The sequence below is a fragment of the Hyperoodon ampullatus genome, assembly GCF_949752795.1.
Source record: "Hyperoodon ampullatus genome assembly, chromosome: 6".
Taxonomy (NCBI): domain Eukaryota; kingdom Metazoa; phylum Chordata; class Mammalia; order Artiodactyla; family Ziphiidae; genus Hyperoodon; species Hyperoodon ampullatus.
In genome coordinates this window covers 93,775,799-93,797,468 of record NC_136919.1, presented here as the reverse complement: position 1 = coordinate 93,797,468, position 21,670 = coordinate 93,775,799, and positions in this window count along the sequence as shown.

Below are 21,670 nucleotides of genomic sequence, written 5' to 3'. Positions count from 1 at the left end.
TGTGAGTGTTTGGGAAGCTGTGCAGACAAAGAAGGCGCCCTTTGGCCTGGGCCAAATGCTTGTGACACTCCCCTGGTCCTGCCGGGCTCTGAGGGCCCTGCCCTGGGCCCCCTGCTCCCCTGCCCTTTGTTCAGTCACAGCAGAGATGGCCACACCCACTCCCTCAGTGAGGGCAGTGTTCCAACCTCCTTCAGCCCCACCCCCTCTCCGCAGGTTACCATGGACTACCGATGCTGAATTCTGAGGCCAGGGCGTTCCAAGAATGCCAAGGGCAGACATGATGACCTTCAATGATTTCCTCTTGTGTCAGTTTTGGTCAACTTTAGGAGCTAGGAAATGGTCCCCTTTACAGAAATGTTCAAATTTACTGGCATTTCATATATTCTCTGCTATAACATTGTCCTGATTCTTTCTGTATATTCTTTACTTATGTTTTTGTTTTCCTTAATCAAAGTGTGTCTTTTAAATCTTTTCAAAGAATATTCTTTGGACTTACTAAATCACCTCAATTTTATACGTTTTCTGTTGTATTAAGTTCTGCTCATATCTTTATTTATATTTTTTCTATGTTCTCAGGGTTTGTTGTTTTGATCATCTGATGTCAATTAAAACACTTGGTTATTCATTTTAATAAATCTTTTTACTTAGAAAGATTTGAACTTTTGAAGATTCCAGCTTACTTGTAAGTTTCTAAGGGTCAGGTCCTCTCCATTGTTGCTGGCCTAAGGCTTAGTTCACCATATAGCAATGTATATATTGACATATTTTCCCCTCGACTTTCTGTGATTCCCTACATCTCACCTTTCTTTGCAGACAAGCCATTTGAAATACCCTTCACTTATTTCACAGCCAATAAGTCTTTGAAATAATGTGTATTTTTGAGAGAAATCTTCTTATATCATTAGGCAGAAAATCTGACCTGCCATAGTTTTCAAAACACCATAATTTCATTCTTCTCAATGATTAATCTGTTGTATTACACAACCTTTGAGTATTTAGCTTTATCAATGACATGTACTTTACAAATGTTTTAGAGATCCTACCAGTCTTAGTAAACATCCTTGTTCCTTGTTCCAGTTCCAGTTTTATGTATATTTTCTGCCTTGCACCTGATTATTCCAACATCTGATGGGTGGCCTTGGGAAACTAATTCTCATATTGATTGTTTTTGCTGATTGTCTCCCCTTGTAGCTGATTTCTTCATTATTGTGTAAATTTAGATCATGAGCTCATGTTTAGCTAAACAGCTGACATTGTAAAAGGCTTAAGTGTGAACGCTCGTAAGCTTCAAGAGAAAGTCGGCAAAGATTTTTTTGTGTCCCTCCGATGAGTTGCCCGCAAGGACCCCATTTTTTAGAAGTGTTGGTCCAATACTCCCTCTAGAGGCAGGGGATTCAGACAGGGCTGCTTTGCAACCCCCGATCTGGGGCAGCGGCTGTGGTCGACCTGTGGTCAGGGCAGGAGCCTCTCCGCGTTGGTCCCAGTGACCCATCTGCCTGCGAACTTCGGTCACCTGGCAGGAAGGTACGATGCCCAGTCCTATGGTTAGCTGTGCAGCGAGGTGTACTGCGAGGACACGTTCCACACACACTTCAACAAAGAGGGCGGCCTGAGTGGAAATGTGAGTGTTTGGGAAGCTGTGCAGACAAAGAAGGCGCCCTTTGGCCTGGGCCAAATGCTTGTGACACTCCCCTGGTCCTGCCGGGCTCTGAGGGCCCTGCCCTGGGCCCCCTGCTCCCCTGCCCTTTGTTCAGTCACAGCAGAGATGGCCACACCCACTCCCTCAGTGAGGGCAGTGTTCCAACCTCCTTCAGCCCCACCCCCTCTCCGCAGGTTACCATGGACTACCGATGCTGCATTCTGAGGCCAGGGCGTTCCAAGAATGCCAAGGGCAGACATGATGACCTTCAATGATTTCCTCTTGTGTCAGTTTTGGTCAACTTCAGGAGCTAGGAAATGGTCCCCTTTACAGAAATGTTCAAATTTACTGGCATTTCATATATTCTCTGCTATAACATTGTCCTGATTCTTTCTGTATATTCTTTACATATGTTTATGTTTTCCTTAATCAAAGTGTGTCTTTTAAATCTTTTCAAAGAATATTCTTTGGACTTACTAAATCACCTCAATTTTATACGTTTTCTGTTGTATTAAGTTCTGCTCATATCTTTATTTATATTTTTTCTATGTTCTCAGGGTTTGTTGTTTTGATCATCTGATGTCAATTAAAACACTTGGTTATTCATTTTAATAAATCTTTTTACTTAGAAAGATTTGAACTTTTGAAGATTCCAGCTTACTTGTAAGTTTCTAAGGGTCAGGTCCTCTCCATTGTTGCTGGCCTAAGGCTTAGTTCACCATATAGCAATGTATATATTGACATATTTTCCCCTCGACTTTCTGTGATTCCCTACATCTCACCTTTCTTTGCAGACAAGCCATTTGAAATACCCTTCACTTATTTCACAGCCAATAAGTCTTTGAAATAATGTGTATTTTTGAGAGAAATCTTCTTATATCATTAGGCAGAAAATCTGACCTGCCATAGTTTTCAAAACAGCATAATTTCACTCTTCTCAATGATTAATCTGTTGTATTACACAAACTTGGGTATTTAGCTTTATCAATGACATGTACTTTACAAATGTTTTAGAGATCCTACCAGTCTTAGTAAACATCCTTGTTCCTTGTTCCAGTTCCAGTTTTATGTATATTTTCTGCCTTGCACCTGATTATTCCAACATCTGATGGGTGGCCTTGGGAAACTAATTCTCATATTGATTGTTTTTGCTGATTGTCTCCCCTTGTAGCTGATTTCTTCATTATTGTGTAAATTTAGATCATGAGCTCATGTTTAGCTAAACAGCTGACATTGTAAAAGGCTTAAGTGTGAACGCTCGTAAGCTTCAGGAGAAAGTCGGCAAAGATTTTTTTGTGTCCCTCCGATGAGTTGCCCGCAAGGACCCCATTTTTTAGAAGTGTTGGTCCAATACTCCCTCTAGAGGCAGGGGATTCAGACAGGGCTGCTTTGCAACCCCCGATCTGGGGCAGCGGCTGTGGTCGACCTGTGGTCAGGGCAGGAGCCTCTCCGCGTTGGTCCCAGTGACCCATCTGCCTGCGAACTTCGGTCACCTGGCAGGAAGGTACGATGCCCAGTCCTATGGTTAGCTGTGCAGCGAGGTGTACTGCGAGGACACGTTCCACACACACTTCAACAAAGAGGGCGGCCTGAGTGGAAATGTGAGTGTTTGGGAAGCTGTGCAGACAAAGAAGGCGCCCTTTGGCCTGGGCCAAATGCTTGTGACACTCCCCTGGTCCTGCCGGGCTCTGAGGGCCCTGCCCTGGGCCCCCTGCTCCCCTGCCCTTTGTTCAGTCACAGCAGAGATGGCCACACACACTCCCTCAGTGAGGGCAGTGTTCCAACCTCCTTCAGCCCCACCCCCTCTCCGCAGGTTACCATGGACTACCGATGCTGCATTCTGAGGCCAGGGCGTTCCAAGAATGCCAAGGGCAGACATGATGACCTTCAATGATTTCCTCTTGTGTCAGTTTTGGTCAACTTTAGGAGCTAGGAAATGGTCCCCTTTACAGAAATGTTCAAATTTACTGGCATTTCATATATTCTCTGCTATAACATTGTCCTGATTCTTTCTGTATATTCTTTACATATGTTTATGTTTTCCTTAATCAAAGTGTGTCTTTTAAATCTTTTCAAAGAATATTCTTTGGACTTACTAAATCACCTCAATTTTATACGTTTTCTGTTGTATTAAGTTCTGCTCATATCTTTATTTATATTTTTTTCTATGTTCTCAGGGTTTGTTGTTTTGATCATCTGATGTCAATTAAAACACTTGGTTATTCATTTTAATAAATCTTTTTACTTATAAAGATTTGAACTTTTGAAGATTCCAGCTTACTTGTAAGTTTCTAAGGGTCAGGTCCTCTCCATTGTTGCTGGCCTAAGGCTTAGTTCACCATATAGCAATGTATATATTGACATATTTTCCCCTCGACTTTCTGTGATTCCCTACATCTCACCTTTCTTTGCAGACAAGCCATTTGAAATACCCTTCACTTATTTCACAGCCAATAAGTCTTTGAAATAATGTGTATTTTTGAGAGAAATCTTCTTATATCATTAGGCAGAAAATCTGACCTGCCATAGTTTTCAAAACAGCATAATTTCACTCTTCTCAATGATTAATCTGTTGTATTACACAACCTTTGAGTATTTAGCTTTATCAATGACATGTACTTTACAAATGTTTTAGAGATCCTACCAGTCTTTGAAAACATCCTTGTTCCTTGTTCCAGTTCCAGTTTTATGTATATATTCTGCCTTGCACCTGATTATTCCAACATCTGATGGGTGGCCTTGGGAAACTAATTCTCATATTGATTGTTTTTGCTGATTGTCTCCCCTTGTAGCTGATTTCTTCATTATTGTGTAAATTTAGATCATGAGCTCATGTTTAGCTAAACAGCTGACATTGTAAAAGGCTTAAGTGTGAACGCTCGTAAGCTTCAGGAGAAAGTCGGCAAAGATTTTTTTGTGTCCCTCCGATGAGTTGCCCGCAAGGACCCCATTTTTTAGAAGTGTTGGTCCAATACTCCCTCTAGAGGCAGGGGATTCAGACAGGGCTGCTTTGCAACCCCCGATCTGGGGCAGCGGCTGTGGTCGACCTGTGGTCAGGGCAGGAGCCTCTCCGCGTTGGTCCCAGTGACCCATCTGCCTGCGAACTTCGGTCACCTGGCAGGAAGGTACGATGCCCAGTCCTATGGTTAGCTGTGCAGCGAGGTGTACTGCGAGGACACGTTCCACACACACTTCAACAAAGAGGGCGGCCTGAGTGGAAATGTGAGTGTTTGGGAAGCTGTGCAGACAAAGAAGGCGCCCTTTGGCCTGGGCCAAATGCTTGTGACACTCCCCTGGTCCTGCCGGGCTCTGAGGGCCCTGCCCTGGGCCCCCTGCTCCCCTGCCCTTTGTTCAGTCACAGCAGAGATGGCCACACCCACTCCCTCAGTGAGGGCAGTGTTCCAACCTCCTTCAGCCCCACCCCCTCTCCGCAGGTTACCATGGACTACCGATGCTGCATTCTGAGGCCAGGGCGTTCCAAGAATGCCAAGGGCAGACATGATGACCTTCAATGATTTCCTCTTGTGTCAGTTTTGGTCAACTTTAGGAGCTAGGAAATGGTCCCCTTTACAGAAATGTTCAAATTTACTGGCATTTCATATATTCTCTGCTATAACATTGTCCTGATTCTTTCTGTATATTCTTTACATATGTTTATGTTTTCCTTAATCAAAGTGTGTCTTTTAAATCTTTTCAAAGAATATTCTTTGGACTTACTAAATCACCTCAATTTTATACGTTTTCTGTTGTATTAAGTTCTGCTCATATCTTTATTTATATTTTTTCTATGTTCTCAGGGTTTGTTGTTTTGATCATCTGATGTCAATTAAAACACTTGGTTATTCATTTTAATAAATCTTTTTACTTAGAAAGATTTGAACTTTTGAAGATTCCAGCTTACTTGTAAGTTTCTAAGGGTCAGGTCCTCTCCATTGTTGCTGGCCTAAGGCTTAGTTCACCATATAGCAATGTATATATTGACATATTTTCCCCTCGACTTTCTGTGATTCCCTACATCTCACCTTTCTTTGCAGACAAGCCATTTGAAATACCCTTAACTTATTTCACAGCCAATAAGTCTTTGAAATAATGTGTATTTTTGAGAGAAATCTTCTTATATCATTAGGCAGAAAATCTGACCTGCCATAGTTTTCAAAACAGCATAATTTCACTCTTCTCAATGATTAATCTGTTGTATTACACAACCTTTGAGTATTTAGCTTTATCAATGACATGTACTTTACAAATGTTTTAGAGATCCTACCAGTCTTTGAAAACATCCTTGTTCCTTGTTCCAGTTCCAGTTTTATGTATATATTCTGCCTTGCACCTGATTATTCCAACATCTGATGGGTGGCCTTGGGAAACTAATTCTCATATTGATTGTTTTTGCTGATTGTCTCCCCTTGTAGCTGATTTCTTCATTATTGTGTAAATTTAGATCATGAGCTCATGTTTAGCTAAACAGCTGACATTGTAAAAGGCTTAAGTGTGAACGCTCGTAAGCTTCAGGAGAAAGTCGGCAAAGATTTTTTTGTGTCCCTCCGATGAGTTGCCCGCAAGGACCCCATTTTTTAGAAGTGTTGGTCCAATACTCCCTCTAGAGGCAGGGGATTCAGACAGGGCTGCTTTGCAACCCCCGATCTGGGGCAGCGGCTGTGGTCGACCTGTGGTCAGGGCAGGAGCCTCTCCGCGTTGGTCCCAGTGACCCATCTGCCTGCGAACTTCGGTCACCTGGCAGGAAGGTACGATGCCCAGTCCTATGGTTAGCTGTGCAGCGAGGTGTACTGCGAGGACACGTTCCACACACACTTCAACAAAGAGGGCGGCCTGAGTGGAAATGTGAGTGTTTGGGAAGCTGTGCAGACAAAGAAGGCGCCCTTTGGCCTGGGCCAAATGCTTGTGACACTCCCCTGGTCCTGCCGGGCTCTGAGGGCCCTGCCCTGGGCCCCCTGCTCCCCTGCCCTTTGTTCAGTCACAGCAGAGATGGCCACACCCACTCCCTCAGTGAGGGCAGTGTTCCAACCTCCTTCAGCCCCACCCCCTCTCCGCAGGTTACCATGGACTACCGATGCTGCATTCTGAGGCCAGGGCGTTCCAAGAATGCCAAGGGCAGACATGATGACCTTCAATGATTTCCTCTTGTGTCAGTTTTGGTCAACTTTAGGAGCTAGGAAATGGTCCCCTTTACAGAAATGTTCAAATTTACTGGCATTTCATATATTCTCTGCTATAACATTGTCCTGATTCTTTCTGTATATTCTTTACATATGTTTATGTTTTCCTTAATCAAAGTGTGTCTTTTAAATCTTTTCAAAGAATATTCTTTGGACTTACTAAATCACCTCAATTTTATACGTTTTCTGTTGTATTAAGTTCTGCTCATATCTTTATTTATATTTTTTTCTATGTTCTCAGGGTTTGTTGTTTTGATCATCTGATGTCAATTAAAACACTTGGTTATTCATTTTAATAAATCTTTTTACTTATAAAGATTTGAACTTTTGAAGATTCCAGCTTACTTGTAAGTTTCTAAGGGTCAGGTCCTCTCCATTGTTGCTGGCCTAAGGCTTAGTTCACCATATAGCAATGTATATATTGACATATTTTCCCCTCGACTTTCTGTGATTCCCTACATCTCACCTTTCTTTGCAGACAAGCCATTTGAAATACCCTTCACTTATTTCACAGCCAATAAGTCTTTGAAATAATGTGTATTTTTGAGAGAAATCTTCTTATATCATTAGGCAGAAAATCTGACCTGCCATAGTTTTCAAAACAGCATAATTTCACTCTTCTCAATGATTAACCTGTTGTATTACACAACCTTTGAGTATTTAGCTTTATCAATGACATGTACTTTACAAATGTTTTAGAGATCCTACCAGTCTTTGAAAACATCCTTGTTCCTTGTTCCAGTTCCAGTTTTATGTATATATTCTGCCTTGCACCTGATTATTCCAACATCTGATGGGTGGCCTTGGGAAACTAATTCTCATATTGATTGTTTTTGCTGATTGTCTCCCCTTGTAGCTGATTTCTTCATTATTGTGTAAATTTAGATCATGAGCTCATGTTTAGCTAAACAGCTGACATTGTAAAAGGCTTAAGTGTGAACGCTCGTAAGCTTCAGGAGAAAGTCGGCAAAGATTTTTTTGTGTCCCTCCGATGAGTTGCCCGCAAGGACCCCATTTTTTAGAAGTGTTGGTCCAATACTCCCTCTAGAGGCAGGGGATTCAGACAGGGCTGCTTTGCAACCCACGATCTGGGGCAGCGGCTGTGGTCGACCTGTGGTCAGGGCAGGAGCCTCTCCGCGTTGGTCCCAGTGACCCATCTGCCTGCGAACTTCGGTCACCTGGCAGGAAGGTACGATGCCCAGTCCTATGGTTAGCTGTGCAGCGAGGTGTACTGCGAGGACACGTTCCACACACACTTCAACAAAGAGGGCGGCCTGAGTGGAAATGTGAGTGTTTGGGAAGCTGTGCAGACAAAGAAGGCGCCCTTTGGCCTGGGCCAAATGCTTGTGACACTCCCCTGGTCCTGCCGGGCTCTGAGGGCCCTGCCCTGGGCCCCCTGCTCCCCTGCCCTTTGTTCAGTCACAGCAGAGATGGCCACACCCACTCCCTCAGTGAGGGCAGTGTTCCAACCTCCTTCAGCCCCACCCCCTCTCCGCAGGTTACCATGGACTACCGATGCTGCATTCTGAGGCCAGGGCGTTCCAAGAATGCCAAGGGCAGACATGATGACCTTCAATGATTTCCTCTTGTGTCAGTTTTGGTCAACTTTAGGAGCTAGGAAATGGTCCCCTTTACAGAAATGTTCAAATTTACTGGCATTTCATATATTCTCTGCTATAACATTGTCCTGATTCTTTCTGTATATTCTTTACATATGTTTATGTTTTCCTTAATCAAAGTGTGTCTTTTAAATCTTTTCAAAGAATATTCTTTGGACTTACTAAATCACCTCAATTTTATACGTTTTCTGTTGTATTAAATTCTGCTCATATCTTTATTTATATTTTTTCTATGTTCTCAGGGTTTGTTGTTTTGATCATCTGATGTCAATTAAAACACTTGGTTATTCATTTTAATAAACCTTTTTACTTATAAAGATTTGAACTTTTGAAGATTCCAGCTTACTTGTAAGTTTCTAAGGGTCAGGTCCTCTCCATTGTTGCTGGCCTAAGGCTTAGTTCACCATATAGCAATGTATATATTGACATATTTTCCCCTCGACTTTCTGTGATTCCCTACATCTCACCTTTCTTTGCAGACAAGCCATTTGAAATACCCTTAACTTATTTCACAGCCAATAAGTCTTTGAAATAATGTGTATTTTTGAGAGAAATCTTCTTATATCATTAGGCAGAAAATCTGACCTGCCATAGTTTTCAAAACAGCATAATTTCACTCTTCTCAATGATTAATCTGTTGTATTACACAACCTTTGAGTATTTAGCTTTATCAATGACATGTACTTTACAAATGTTTTAGAGATCCTACCAGTCTTTGAAAACATCCTTGTTCCTTGTTCCAGTTCCAGTTTTATGTATATATTCTGCCTTGCACCTGATTATTCCAACATCTGATGGGTGGCCTTGGGAAACTAATTCTCATATTGATTGTTTTTGCTGATTGTCTCCCCTTGTAGCTGATTTCTTCATTATTGTGTAAATTTAGATCATGAGCTCATGTTTAGCTAAACAGCTGACATTGTAAAAGGCTTAAGTGTGAACGCTCGTAAGCTTCAGGAGAAAGTCGGCAAAGATTTTTTTGTGTCCCTCCGATGAGTTGCCCGCAAGGACCCCATTTTTTAGAAGTGTTGGTCCAATACTCCCTCTAGAGGCAGGGGATTCAGACAGGGCTGCTTTGCAACCCACGATCTGGGGCAGCGGCTGTGGTCGACCTGTGGTCAGGGCAGGAGCCTCTCCGCGTTGGTCCCAGTGACCCATCTGCCTGCGAACTTCGGTCACCTGGCAGGAAGGTACGATGCCCAGTCCTATGGTTAGCTGTGCAGCGAGGTGTACTGCGAGGACACGTTCCACACACACTTCAACAAAGAGGGCGGCCTGAGTGGAAATGTGAGTGTTTGGGAAGCTGTGCAGACAAAGAAGGCGCCCTTTGGCCTGGGCCAAATGCTTGTGACACTCCCCTGGTCCTGCCGGGCTCTGAGGGCCCTGCCCTGGGCCCCCTGCTCCCCTGCCCTTTGTTCAGTCACAGCAGAGATGGCCACACCCACTCCCTCAGTGAGGGCAGTGTTCCAACCTCCTTCAGCCCCACCCCCTCTCCGCAGGTTACCATGGACTACCGATGCTGCATTCTGAGGCCAGGGCGTTCCAAGAATGCCAAGGGCAGACATGATGACCTTCAATGATTTCCTCTTGTGTCAGTTTTGGTCAACTTTAGGAGCTAGGAAATGGTCCCCTTTACAGAAATGTTCAAATTTACTGGCATTTCATATATTCTCTGCTATAACATTGTCCTGATTCTTTCTGTATATTCTTTACATATGTTTATGTTTTCCTTAATCAAAGTGTGTCTTTTAAATCTTTTCAAAGAATATTCTTTGGACTTACTAAATCACCTCAATTTTATACGTTTTCTGTTGTATTAAGTTCTGCTCATATCTTTATTTATATTTTTTTCTATGTTCTCAGGGTTTGTTGTTTTGATCATCTGATGTCAATTAAAACACTTGGTTATTCATTTTAATAAATCTTTTTACTTATAAAGATTTGAACTTTTGAAGATTCCAGCTTACTTGTAAGTTTCTAAGGGTCAGGTCCTCTCCATTGTTGCTGGCCTAAGGCTTAGTTCACCATATAGCAATGTATATATTGACATATTTTCCCCTCGACTTTCTGTGATTCCCTACATCTCACCTTTCTTTGCAGACAAGCCATTTGAAATACCCTTCACTTATTTCACAGCCAATAAGTCTTTGAAATAATGTGTATTTTTGAGAGAAATCTTCTTATATCATTAGGCAGAAAATCTGACCTGCCATAGTTTTCAAAACAGCATAATTTCACTCTTCTCAATGATTAATCTGTTGTATTACACAACCTTTGAGTATTTAGCTTTATCAATGACATGTACTTTACAAATGTTTTAGAGATCCTACCAGTCTTTGAAAACATCCTTGTTCCTTGTTCCAGTTCCAGTTTTATGTATATATTCTGCCTTGCACCTGATTATTCCAACATCTGATGGGTGGCCTTGGGAAACTAATTCTCATATTGATTGTTTTTGCTGATTGTCTCCCCTTGTAGCTGATTTCTTCATTATTGTGTAAATTTAGATCATGAGCTCATGTTTAGTTAAACAGCTGACATTGTAAAAGGCTTAAGTGTGAACGCTCGTAAGCTTCAGGAGAAAGTCGGCAAAGATTTTTTTGTGTCCCTCCGATGAGTTGCCCGCAAGGACCCCATTTTTTAGAAGTGTTGGTCCAATACTCCCTCTAGAGGCAGGGGATTCAGACAGGGCTGCTTTGCAACCCCCGATCTGGGGCAGCGGCTGTGGTCGACCTGTGGTCAGGGCAGGAGCCTCTCCGCGTTGGTCCCAGTGACCCATCTGCCTGCGAACTTCGGTCACCTGGCAGGAAGGTACGATGCCCAGTCCTATGGTTAGCTGTGCAGCGAGGTGTACTGCGAGGACACGTTCCACACACACTTCAACAAAGAGGGCGGCCTGAGTGGAAATGTGAGTGTTTGGGAAGCTGTGCAGACAAAGAAGGCGCCCTTTGGCCTGGGCCAAATGCTTGTGACACTCCCCTGGTCCTGCCGGGCTCTGAGGGCCCTGCCCTGGGCCCCCTGCTCCCCTGCCCTTTGTTCAGTCACAGCAGAGATGGCCACACCCACTCCCTCAGTGAGGGCAGTGTTCCAACCTCCTTCAGCCCCACCCCCTCTCCGCAGGTTACCATGGACTACCGATGCTGCATTCTGAGGCCAGGGCGTTCCAAGAATGCCAAGGGCAGACATGATGACCTTCAATGATTTCCTCTTGTGTCAGTTTTGGTCAACTTTAGGAGCTAGGAAATGGTCCCCTTTACAGAAATGTTCAAATTTACTGGCATTTCATATATTCTCTGCTATAACATTGTCCTGATTCTTTCTGTATATTCTTTACATATGTTTATGTTTTCCTTAATCAAAGTGTGTCTTTTAAATCTTTTCAAAGAATATTCTTTGGACTTACTAAATCACCTCAATTTTATACGTTTTCTGTTGTATTAAGTTCTGCTCATATCTTTATTTATATTTTTTTTTATGTTCTCAGGGTTTGTTGTTTTGATCATCTGATGTCAATTAAAACACTTGGTTATTCATTTTAATAAATCTTTTTAATTATAAAGATTTGAACTTTTGAAGATTCCAGCTTACTTGTAAGTTTCTAAGGGTCAGGTCCTCTCCATTGTTGCTGGCCTAAGGCTTAGTTCACCATATAGCAATGTATATATTGACATATTTTCCCCTCGACTTTCTGTGATTCCCTACATCTCACCTTTCTTTGCAGACAAGCCATTTGAAATACCCTTCACTTATTTCACAGCCAATAAGTCTTTGAAATAATGTGTATTTTTGAGAGAAATCTTCTTATATCATTAGGCAGAAAATCTGACCTGCCATAGTTTTCAAAACAGCATAATTTCACTCTTCTCAATGATTAATCTGTTGTATTACACAACCTTTGAGTATTTAGCTTTATCAATGACATGTACTTTACAAATGTTTTAGAGATCCTACCAGTCTTTGAAAACATCCTTGTTCCTTGTTCCAGTTCCAGTTTTATGTATATATTCTGCCTTGCACCTGATTATTCCAACATCTGATGGGTGGCCTTGGGAAACTAATTCTCATATTGATTGTTTTTGCTGATTGTCTCCCCTTGTAGCTGATTTCTTCATTATTGTGTAAATTTAGATCATGAGCTCATGTTTAGCTAAACAGCTGACATTGCAAAAGGCTTAAGTGTGAACGCTCGTAAGCTTCAGGAGAAAGTCGGCAAAGATTTTTTTGTGTCCCTCCGATGAGTTGCCCGCAAGGACCCCAGTTCTTAGAAGTGTTGGTCCAATACTCCCTCTAGAGGCAGGGGATTCAGACAGGGCTGCTTTGCAACCCCCGATCTGGGGCAGCGGCTGTGGTCGACCTGTGGTCAGGGCAGGAGCCTCTCCGCGTTGGTCCCAGTGACCCATCTGCCTGCGAACTTCGGTCACCTGGCAGGAAGGTACGATGCCCAGTCCTATGGTTAGCTGTGCAGCGAGGTGTACTGCGAGGACACGTTCCACACACACTTCAACAAAGAGGGCGGCCTGAGTGGAAATGTGAGTGTTTGCGAAGCTGTGCAGACAAAGAAGGTGCCCTTTGGCCTGGGCCAAATGCTTGTGACACTCCCCTGGTCCTGCCGGGCTCTGAGGTCCCTGCCCTGGGCCCCCTGCTCCCTTGCCCTTTGTTCAGTCACAGCAGAGATGGCCACACCCACTCCCTCAGTGAGGGCAGTGTTCCAACCTCCTTCAGCCCCGCCCCCTCTCCGCAGGTTACCATGGACTACCGATGCTGCATTCTGAGTCCAGGGCGTTCCAAGAATGCCAAGGGCAGACATGATGACCTTCAATGATTTCCTCTTGTGTCAGTTTTGGTCAACTTTAGCAGCTAGGAAGTGGTCCCCTTTACAGAAATGTTCAAATTTACTGGCATTTCATATATTCTCTGCTATAACATTGTCCTGATTCTTTCTGTATATTCTTTACATATGTTTATGTTTTCCTTAATCAAAGTGTGTCTTTTAAATCTTTTCAAAGAATATTCTTTGGACTTACTAAATCACCTCAATTTTATACGTTTTCTGTTGTATTCAGTTCTGCTCATATCTTTATTTATATTTTTTCTATGTTCTCAGGGTTTGTTGTTTTGATCATCTGATGTCAATTAAAACACTTGGTTATTCATTTTAATAAATCTTTTTACTTATAAAGATTTGAACTTTTGAAGATTCCAGCTTACTTGTAAGTTTCTAAGGGTCAGGTCCTCTCCATTGTTGCTGGCCTAAGGCTTAGTTCACCATATAGCAATGTATATATTGACATATTTTCCCCTCGACTTTCTGTGATTCCCTACATCTCACCTTTCTTTGCAGACAAGCCATTTGAAATACCCTTCACTTATTTCACAGCCAATAAGTCTTTGAAATAATGTGTATTTTTGAGAGAAATCTTCTTATATCATTAGGCAGAAAATCTGACCTGCCATAGTTTTCAAAACAGCATAATTTCACTCTTCTCAATGATTAATCTGTTGTATTACACAACCTTTGAGTATTTAGCTTTATCAATGACATGTACTTTACAAATGTTTTAGAGATCCTACCAGTCTTTGAAAACATCCTTGTTCCTTGTTCCAGTTCCAGTTTTATGTATATATTCTGCCTTGCACCTGATTATTCCAACATCTGATGGGTGGCCTTGGGAAACTAATTCTCGTATTGATTGTTTTAGCTGATTGTCTCCCCTTGTAGCTGATTTCTTCATTATTGTGTAAATTTAGATCATGAGCTCATGTTTAGCTAAACAGCTGACATTGTAAAAGGCTTAAGTGTGAACGCTCGTAAGCTTCAGGAGAAAGTCGGCAAAGATTTTTTTGTGTCCCTCCGATGAGTTGCCCGCAAGGACCCCATTTTTTAGAAGTGTTGGTCCAATACTCCCTCTAGAGGCAGGGGATTCAGACAGGGCTGCTTTGCAACCCCCGATCTGGGGCAGCGGCTGTGGTCGACCTGTGGTCAGGGCAGGAGCCTCTCCGCGTTGGTCCCAGTGACCCATCTGCCTGCGAACTTCGGTCACCTGGCAGGAAGGTACGATGCCCAGTCCTATGGTTAGCTGTGCAGCGAGGTGTACTGCGAGGACACGTTCCACACACACTTCAACAAAGAGGGCGGCCTGAGTGGAAATGTGAGTGTTTGGGAAGCTGTGCAGACAAAGAAGGTGCCCTTTGGCCTGGGCCAAATGCTTGTGACACTCCCCTGGTCCTGCCGGGCTCTGAGGGCCCTGCCCTGGGCCCCCTGCTCCCCTGCCCTTTGTTCAGTCACAGCAGAGATGGCCACACCCACTCCCTCAGTGAGGGCAGTGTTCCAACCTCCTTCAGCCCCACCCCCTCTCCGCAGGTTACCATGGACTACCGATGCTGCATTCTGAGGCCAGGGCGTTCCAAGAATGCCAAGGGCAGACATGATGACCTTCAATGATTTCCTCTTGTGTCAGTTTTGGTCAACTTTAGGAGCTAGGAAATGGTCCCCTTTACAGAAATGTTCAAATTTACTGGCATTTCATATATTCTCTGCTATAACATTGTCCTGATTCTTTCTGTATATTCTTTACATATGTTTATGTTTTCCTTAATCAAAGTGTGTCTTTTAAATCTTTTCAAAGAATATTCTTTGGACTTACTAAATCACCTCAATTTTATACGTTTTCTGTTGTATTAAGTTCTGCTCATATCTTTATTTATATTTTTTCTATGTTCTCAGGGTTTGTTGTTTTGATCATCTGATGTCAATTAAAACACTTGGTTATTCATTTTAATAAATCTTTTTACTTAGAAAGATTTGAACTTTTGAAGATTCCAGCTTACTTGTAAGTTTCCAAGGGTCAGGTCCTCTCCATTGTTGCTGGCCTAAGGCTTAGTTCACCATATAGCAATGTATATATTGACATATTTTCCCCTCGACTTTCTGTGATTCCCTACATCTCACCTTTCTTTGCAGACAAGCCATTTGAAATACCCTTCACTTATTTCACAGCCAATAAGTCTTTGAAATAATGTGTATTTTTGAGAGAAATCTTCTTATATCATTAGGCAGAAAATCTGACCTGCCATAGTTTTCAAAACAGCATAATTTCACTCTTCTCAATGATTAATCTGTTGTATTACACAACCTTTGAGTATTTAGCTTTATCAATGACATGTACTTTACAAATGTTTTAGAGATCCTACCAGTCTTAGTAAACATCCTTGTTCCTTGTTTCAGTTCCAGTTTTATGTATATTTTCTGCCTTGCACCTGATTATTCCAACATCTGATGGGTGGCCTTGGGAAACTAATTCTCATATTGATTGTTTTTGCTGATTGTCTCCACTTGTAGCTGATTTCTTCATTATTGTGTAAATTTAGATCATGAGCTCATGTTTAGCTAAACCGCTGACATTGTATCAGGCTTAAGTGTGAACGCTCGTAAGCTCCAGGAGAAAGTCGGCAACGATTTATTTGTGTCCCTCCGATGAGTTGCCCGCAAGGACCCCATTTTTTAGAAGTGTTGGTCCAATACTCCCTCTAGAGGCAGGGGATTCAGACAGGGCTGCTTTGCGGCCCCCGATCGGGGGCAGCGGCTGTGGTCGACCTGTGGTCAGGGCAGGAGCCTCTCCGCGTTGGTCCCAGCGACCCATCTGCCTGCGAACTTCAGTCACCTGGCAGGAAGGTACGATGCCCAGTCCTATGGTTAGCTGTGCAGCGAGGTGTACTGCGAGGACACGTTCCACACACACTTCAACAAAGAGGGCGGCCTGAGTGGAAAGGTGAGTGTTTGGGAAGCTGTGCGGACAAAGAAGGTGCCCTTTGGCCTGGGCCAAATGCTTGTGACACACCCCTGGGCCTGCTGGCCTCTGAGGGCCCTGCTCTGGGCCCCCTGCTCCCCTGCCCTATGTTCAGTCACAGCAGAGATGGCCACACCCACTCCCTCAGTGAGGGCAGTGTTCCAACCTCCTTCAGCCCCGCCCCCTCTCCGCAGGTTACCATGGACTACCGATGCTGCATTCTGAGGCCAGGGCGTTCCAAGAATGCCAAGGGCAGACATGATGACCTTCAATGATTTCCTCTTGTGTCAGTTTTGGTCAACTTTAGGAGCTAGGAAGTGGTCCCCTTTACAGAAATGTTCAAATTTACTGGCATTTCATATATTCTCTGCTATAACATTGTCCTGATTCTTTCTGTATATTCTTTACATATGTTTATGTTTTCCTTAATCAAAGTGTGTCTTTTAAATCTTTTCAAAGAATATTCTTTGGACTTACTAAATCACCTCAATTTTATACGTTTTCTGTTGTATTAAGTTCTGCTCATATCTTTATTTATATTTTTTTCTATGTTCTCAGGGTTTGTTGTTTTGATCATCTGATGTCAATTAAAACACTTGGTTATTCATTTTAATAAATCTTTTTACTTATAAAGATTTGAACTTTTGAAGATTCCAGCTTACTTGTAAGTTTCTAAGGGTCAGGTCCTCTCCATTGTTGCTGGCCTAAGGCTTAGTTCACCATATAGCAATGTATATATTGACATATTTTCCCCTCGACTTTCTGTGATTCCCTACATCTCACCTTTCTTTGCAGACAAGCCATTTGAAATACCCTTCACTTATTTCACAGCCAATAAGTCTTTGAAATAATGTGTATTTTTGAGAGAAATCTTCTTATATCATTAGGCAGAAAATCTGACCTGCCATAGTTTTCAAAACAGCATAATTTCACTCTTCTCAATGATTAATCTGTTGTATTACACAACCTTTGAGTATTTAGCTTTATCAATGACATGTACTTTACAAATGTTTTAGAGATCCTACCAGTCTTTGAAAACATCCTTGTTCCTTGTTCCAGTTCCAGTTTTATGTATATATTCTGCCTTGCACCTGATTATTCCAACATCTGATGGGTGGCCTTGGGAAACTAATTCTCATATTGATTGTTTTTGCTGATTGTCTCCCCTTGTAGCTGATTTCTTCATTATTGTGTAAATTTAGATCATGAGCTCATGTTTAGCTAAACAGCTGACATTGTAAAAGGCTTAAGTGTGAACGCTCGTAAGCTTCAGGAGAAAGTCGGCAAAGATTTTTTTGTGTCCCTCCGATGAGTTGCCCGCAAGGACCCCAGTTCTTAGAAGTGTTGGTCCAATACTCCCTCTAGAGGCAGGGGATTCAGACAGGGCTGCTTTGCAACCCCCGATCTGGGGCAGCGGCTGTGGTCGACCTGTGGTCAGGGCAGGAGCCTCTCCGCGTTGGTCCCAGTGACCCATCTGCCTGCGAACTTCGGTCACCTGGCAGGAAGGTACGATGCCCAGTCCTATGGTTAGCTGTGCAGCGAGGTGTACTGCGAGGACACGTTCCACACACACTTCAACAAAGAGGGCGGCCTGAGTGGAAATGTGAGTGTTTGCGAAGCTGTGCAGACAAAGAAGGTGCCCTTTGGCCTGGGCCAAATGCTTGTGACACTCCCCTGGTCCTGCCGGGCTCTGAGGTCCCTTCCCTGGGCCCCCTGCTCCCCTGCCCTTTGTTCAGTCACAGCAGAGATGGCCACACCCACTCCCTCAGTGAGGGCAGTGTTCCAACCTCCTTCAGCCCCACCCCCTCTCCGGAGGTTACCATGGACTACCGATGCTGCATTCTGAGGCCAGGGCGTTCCAAGAATGCCAAGGGCAGACATGATGACCTTCAATGATTTCCTCTTGTGTCAGTTTTGGTCAACTTTAGGAGCTAGGAAGTGGTCCCCTTTACAGAAATGTTCAAATTTACTGGCATTTCATATATTCTCTGCTATAACATTGTCCTGATTCTTTCTGTATATTCTTTACATATGTTTATGTTTTCCTTAATCAAAGTGTGTCTTTTAAATCTTTTCAAAGAATATTCTTTGGACTTACTAAATCACCTCAATTTTATACGTTTTCTGTTGTATTAAGTTCTGCTCATATCTTTATTTATATTTTTTCTATGTTCTCAGGGTTTGTTGTTTTGATCATCTGATGTCAATTAAAACACTTGGTTATTCATTTTAATAAATCTTTTTACTTAGAAAGATTTGAACTTTTGAAGATTCCAGCTTACTTGTAAGTTTCCAAGGGTCAGGTCCTCTCCATTGTTGCTGGCCTAAGGCTTAGTTCACCATATAGCAATGTATATATTGACATATTTTCCCCTCGACTTTCTGTGATTCCCTACATCTCACCTTTCTTTGCAGACAAGCCATTTGAAATACCCTTAACTTATTTCACAGCCAATAAGTCTTTGAAATAATGTGTATTTTTGAGAGAAATCTTCTTATATCATTAGGCAGAAAATCTGACCTGCCATAGTTTTCAAAACAGCATAATTTCACTCTTCTCAATGATTAATCTGTTGTATTACACAACCTTTGAGTATTTAGCTTTATCAATGACATGTACTTTACAAATGTTTTAGAGATCCTACCAGTCTTAGTAAACATCCTTGTTCCTTGTTTCAGTTCCAGTTTTATGTATATTTTCTGCCTTGCACCTGATTATTCCAACATCTGATGGGTGGCCTTGGGAAACTAATTCTCATATTGATTGTTTTTGCTGATTGTCTCCACTTGTAGCTGATTTCTTCATTATTGTGTAAATTTAGATCATGAGCTCATGTTTAGCTAAACAGCTGACATTGTATCAGGCTTAAGTGTGAACGCTCGTAAGCTCCAGGAGAAAGTCGGCAACGATTTATTTGTGTCCCTCCGATGAGTTGCCCGCAAGGACCCCATTTTTTAGAAGTGTTGGTCCAATACTCCCTCTAGAGGCAGGGGATTCAGACAGGGCTGCTTTGCGGCCCCCGATCGGGGGCAGCGGCTGTGGTCGACCTGTGGTCAGGGCAGGAGCCTCTCCGCGTTGGTCCCAGCGACCCATCTGCCTGCGAACTTCAGTCACCTGGCAGGAAGGTACGATGCCCAGTCCTATGGTTAGCTGTGCAGCGAGGTGTACTGCGAGGACACGTTCCACACACACTTCAACAAAGAGGGCGGCCTGAGTGGAAAGGTGAGTGTTTGGGAAGCTGTGCGGACAAAGAAGGTGCCCTTTGGCCTGGGCCAAATGCTTGTGACACACCCCTGGGCCTGCTGGCCTCTGAGGGCCCTGCTCTGGGCCCCCTGCTCCCCTGCCCTATGTTCAGTCACAGCAGAGATGGCCACACCCACTCCCTCAGTGAGGGCAGTGTTCCAACCTCCTTCAGCCCCGCCCCCTCTCCGCAGGTTACCATGGACTACCGATGCTGCATTCTGAGGCCAGGGCGTTCCAAGAATGCCAAGGGCAGACATGATGACCTTCAATGATTTCCTCTTGTGTCAGTTTTGGTCAACTTTAGGAGCTAGGAAGTGGTCCCCTTTACAGAAATGTTCAAATTTACTGGCATTTCATATATTCTCTGCTATAACATTGTCCTGATTCTTTCTGTATATTCTTTACATATGTTTATGTTTTCCTTAATCAAAGTGTGTCTTTTAAATCTTTTCAAAGAATATTCTTTGGACTTACTAAATCACCTCAATTTTATACGTTTTCTGTTGTATTAAGTTCTGCTCATATCTTTATTTATATTTTTTCTATGTTCTCAGGGTTTGTTGTTTTGATCATCTGATGTCAATTAAAACACTTGGTTATTCATTTTAATAAATCTTTTTACTTAGAAAGATTTGAACTTTTGAAGATTCCAGCTTACTTGTAAGTTTCCAAGGGTCAGGTCCTCTCCATTGTTGCTGGCCTAAGGCTTAGTTCACCATATAGCAATGTATATATTGACATATTTTCCCCTCGACTTTCTGTGATTCCCTACATCTCACCTTTCTTTGCAGACAAGCCATTTGAAATACCCTTAACTTATTTCACAGCCAATAAGTCTTTGAAATAATGTGTATTTTTGAGAGAAATCTTCTTATATCATTAGGCAGAAAATCTGACCTGCCATAGTTTTCAAAACAGCATAATTTCACTCTTCTCAATGATTAATCTGTTGTATTACACAACCTTTGAGTATTTAGCTTTATCAATGACATGTACTTTACAAATGTTTTAGAGATCCTACCAGTCTTAGTAAACATCCTTGTTCCTTGTTTCAGTTCCAGTTTTATGTATATTTTCTGCCTTGCACCTGATTATTCCAACATCTGATGGGTGGCCTTGGGAAACTAATTCTCATATTGATTGTTTTTGCTGATTGTCTCCACTTGTAGCTGATTTCTTCATTATTGTGTAAATTTAGATCATGAGCTCATGTTTAGCTAAACAGCTGACATTGTATCAGGCTTAAGTGTGAACGCTCGTAAGCTCCAGGAGAAAGTCGGCAACGATTTATTTGTGTCCCTCCGATGAGTTGCCCGCAAGGACCCCATTTTTTAGAAGTGTTGGTCCAATACTCCCTCTAGAGGCAGGGGATTCAGACAGGGCTGCTTTGCGGCCCCCGATCGGGGGCAGCGGCTGTGGTCGACCTGTGGTCAGGGCAGGAGCCTCTCCGCGTTGGTCCCAGCGACCCATCTGCCTGCGAACTTCAGTCACCTGGCAGGAAGGTACGATGCCCAGTCCTATGGTTAGCTGTGCAGCGAGGTGTACTGCGAGGACACGTTCCACACACACTTCAACAAAGAGGGCGGCCTGAGTGGAAAGGTGAGTGTTTGGGAAGCTGTGCGGACAAAGAAGGTGCCCTTTGGCCTGGGCCAAATGCTTGTGACACACCCCTGGGCCTGCTGGCCTCTGAGGGCCCTGCTCTGGGCCCCCTGCTCCCCTGCCCTATGTTCAGTCACAGCAGAGATGGCCACACCCACTCCCTCAGTGAGGGCAGTGTTCCAACCTCCTTCAGCCCCGCCCCCTCTCCGCAGGTTACCATGGACTACCGATGCTGCATTCTGAGGCCAGGGCGTTCCAAGAATGCCAAGGGCAGACATGATGACCTTCAATGATTTCCTCTTGTGTCAGTTTTGGTCAACTTTAGGAGCTAGGAAGTGGTCCCCTTTACAGAAATGTTCAAATTTACTGGCATTTCATATATTCTCTGCTATAACATTGTCCTGATTCTTTCTGTATATTCTTTACATATGTTTATGTTTTCCTTAATCAAAGTGTGTCTTTTAAATCTTTTCAAAGAATATTCTTTGGACTTACTAAATCACCTCAATTTTATACGTTTTCTGTTGTATTAAGTTCTGCTCATATCTTTATTTATATTTTTTCTATGTTCTCAGGGTTTGTTGTTTTGATCATCTGATGTCAAT